Genomic DNA, 3,605 nt, shown 5'->3' on the forward strand with positions numbered 1-3,605 from the left:
CCCACTTCAACAGTTCTGCATCCTTCTTGTTCTGGGGTCCACAGGCCTGGATGACAGCATCCAAATGGAGACTCACAGATCCAGAGTAGAGTGGGACAAATCACCACCCTCGCTCTGTTGGCCACCCCTCTTTTCATGCAGCCCAAGATACTGTTGGCCTTTCATTCTGTAAGCATACACTGCTGGCTCATGTCCATTTTTTTTGTCCATCAGGACTTCCACATCTTGCTGAATTTCAGAAGGTTCTCCTGGGCCCACTTCTAAAGCTTATCCATATCCAGGTCCCTCTGGATGCCATTCCTTCTTTCTGCCACATCAAGTGCACCACTCAGCTTGGCGTAATCAGCAAACTTGCTAAGGATGCACTTGATCCCACTTTCCAGGTCACTAAGAAGATGCTGAAGAGCGCTGTTCCCTAGACAGACTCCTGGGGGACACTATTGATCTATGACCTCCATCTGGACATAGCGCTCTTGACCACAAATTTTTGGCTGCAACTGTCCATCCAATTCATTATCCATCAACTTGTCCATCTTTCCAATCCATTTCTCTTCAATTTGGAGATAAGTATGTGGCGCAGGACCATGTCAAAGGCCTCTCACAAGACCAAATAGACAACATCATTTGTCCTTTCTTGATCCACAGAGGCTGCAACTCCATCATAGAATTTTGCTTTTACTGGAATAGAATTGCCCTAGATGAAGAAAATCAGACCTTGGCACATGGAAAGTGAGATATACTAACATAGCGAAGGAAGTGTAGACACAGGGATGTAGTCTAAAGACAAATGTTTTAGCAATAGGGTTATTTTAAAGTCACTATGCTCTGAGCTGTGCCAGATACACCGTATTTATGAGCAGTGTAAATTAAACTGGCAAACTGGTCCAGCTGCAGGGTCTTCTTGGGCAGGTTATTTTTAAACTGGATCAGCTCTCTGATCTGCTTTCCTGAATGCCCACACAAACGCTGAGGTCAGCACAACACAGAAGGCTGTGGAAGGGTGGTTGCAAGCAGAAGTAGAGATTGCTGACAATTACGATCCATCCCCACCAAAAGAATCCTGTACTCAAGAAAAATATTTGCTGGGACGATTGTTTGATAGAGGGTGAAGCTCGTAATGTAATTTTTTGCTTAGTGGAATCATTAATAGTTCCCTCCATTAGACAAAAAAAATAATACAGGGACCTTGTATCTTCCCCAGTCCCTCTGTCAACTCCAGTTTTAATGGTCTAATAGATGCACATTATTGTAGCTTTATAAATCACTTCCTAGAGGATGCATTTATAACTACTTACAGAGATGCTTTCTGTGATATGAGCGTAAAACATTCTAGCAATAAAATTAGACCAAGACAGAAAGTGAACCAAATCCCTCAGAGGTTATGCTTTAATGCTTTTAATGTCATAAGCTGAAAGTGCTGTGGCTGAAAGAAGCAATCCTGCTCCTTGTCAGACTCCTCTGTCAGATATGCCCTGTCCTTTCAACCGATAGGAGTGTAAACCAAGTTATGTGCTGAAAAGGATCAGAGATTTGATCTGGGTCACAATTAACCTCTATTTATTTACTCGCCTGGTTTTGCCTGGTTAATTTTAACTACTTTGATGCTTGCATATGAAAACATTAGTGTGAGTAGAAAAAAAGGCATGGGAGTGAACAGGGAGGGATTGTGGAAAATTGTGGATAGACCACTCCTTTCAGTAGCAGTGTTTTCTTGCACCAGCTTAAAGTTTGAACTGTGTGAAACGTTGGCCCAAATACTTTTTTTCCTTGAAAAGGGAAAGACTCACAAAAAGTAGAAACACTCGTTCTTCAGCTAAAGCATTTGACAAATCCACAGCCAATACCTGCATCATTTAATGGTTTGGGAAAGTAAAAAGAACTCCAGCTTTGGAAGATTCCAGTTCCTTTAATTAACGACAATTCTGTTGCTAGTTGATTCAGATGTAAAGTAAGACTCCCATAACCACATATTCTGATTGAACTTGTGCCAGGAATCTATCTTTCCCAGGTGTTCTTACTGTGAAAAGACACAATAATATTATCTCACAAGTAAGTCCTGCAGGATTTATTGGACTGAATTTCAAAAGGAAGGTGAACAAATAATCGGGATAACTTTCTGTTAAAAATGTATGAAAATTCTCAGTAGTGATAATACAAAACTATTTGCCATGGAAATCAAATTCTGAATAATAAAGTACCCCACACATCTGCTTCCTAGATAAACAATTTCTATCAAAGAGAGAACAGCTGTCTTATCACATCAAAAATATTCAACTCCTTAACCCTGACTTTAATTCAGTGACGTTACAGAAAGTAGACTGTAGATAATCTATAGGGGAAAAAAAAGGCAAACATATGACATAAAGACTGCAGAAATTACTGCAAAGATGCAGGAATTGCCATGGCAGCAAACGAACAAACAAAGATCCTCTGCTCCCAGGCAGAAGGAGGGGACCTAAGAGACACATAGGCAGCAGATGGATTCCCCTGCCTATCCAACTCTCCCAAGTGCCTTCATACTACAGGTCTGAGGCTCTGGAACCCAATAGATGGGCTAACAATGCTGTGGAGGAAGGTTCATTCAGGCTGGAGGGGTCTCCTCAGGCCTACTCTTCCTGTCCCCATTAAAACGACCATCTCCATCAGGAACAAAAGCAGGGCTGTTGTCATAGGTGACCCCCTTCTCAGAGGAACAGAGGGCCAATGTACTGATTAGATCTGACCCAAATGGAAGCCTGCTGCCTCACTGGAGCCTGGGTAAGAAATGTGACTGGAAATCTCACTATCCTGGTAATGGCCCTCTGATTATTATCCATTATTGGTTTTTAATGTCAGAAGTCATGACGTAGTAAATAGAATTCAAGACGGACTTCAGGGCCTTGGGATGATAGGTTACTGTTCTCCTCTATCTTTCTGGTAGCAGGGAATATGGATAAGCAGAACCAGATGATCCACACGTGGCTCCAAAGTTGTTGTCACCAGCAGAATTTTGTGTTTCTTGATTATGGGATGATCTACAGAACACCAGGCCTGCTAATGCCTCATGTGATGCTCCTTTCTCAGATGAGGAAAGGTATTTTTATGCAGGACCTAGTGGGGTTGACTGGTAGAGATTAAACAAGATTAGAAGAGGTGACAGGGATAAATCCAGACTCACCAGTGACGAGCTATGGGATGGTATGCTGAAATTTGAGGAACTGTATGCTAGAGATCCTGCAGTCTGCTCCAGCAGGTGCTGGCTGTGGTGAGGCACCTTTGGAATGTTGCTAGAGCAGGGCATGCAGCACTGAGAAACAAGTGAGAGGAGCCAGAAGCCTTGGCTCAGCCCCAGAGCTACAACATCACTGGCATCAATGAAACCTGGTGGGCAGAGTCCCGTGACTGGTGTGTCGCAATGGACCGTTCTGGGCCTTTCTGCAGGGACAGGCAGGGCAGGTGGAGTAGGATGCGTCTGTTTGTGAGGGAGAGGTCGGGCTGTACAGAGCTGGCAGCTGGTCATGGCACAGTTGGCAGCCTCTAGGTAAGGATTAAAGGACAAGTAAATAAGGGGATGTTGTGGAACACTGCTGTGGGCCACTTAGGACAATGACGCTGATGACTGGAGC

At 43.6% G+C, this 3,605-nt stretch overlaps 1 long non-coding RNA gene across 1 annotated transcript; it reads right to left on the minus strand.

The window, feature by feature from the left end:
- Positions 1 to 1,886: 1,886 nt before the first annotated feature.
- LOC146761960 (uncharacterized) lies at positions 1,887 to 3,266 on the minus strand. The gene is made up of 2 exons (XR_014943719.1): positions 3,158 to 3,266; positions 1,887 to 2,017 (listed from the first exon to the last, which is right to left on the minus strand). It is a non-coding gene; the product is annotated as an uncharacterized LOC146761960 (long non-coding RNA).
- Between the last annotated feature and the right edge of the window lie 339 nt (positions 3,267 to 3,605).

Source organism: Coturnix japonica, chromosome 2, assembly GCF_054131305.1.
Source record: "Coturnix japonica strain WE chromosome 2, WE-NBRP24, whole genome shotgun sequence".
Classification (NCBI taxonomy): domain Eukaryota; kingdom Metazoa; phylum Chordata; class Aves; order Galliformes; family Phasianidae; genus Coturnix; species Coturnix japonica.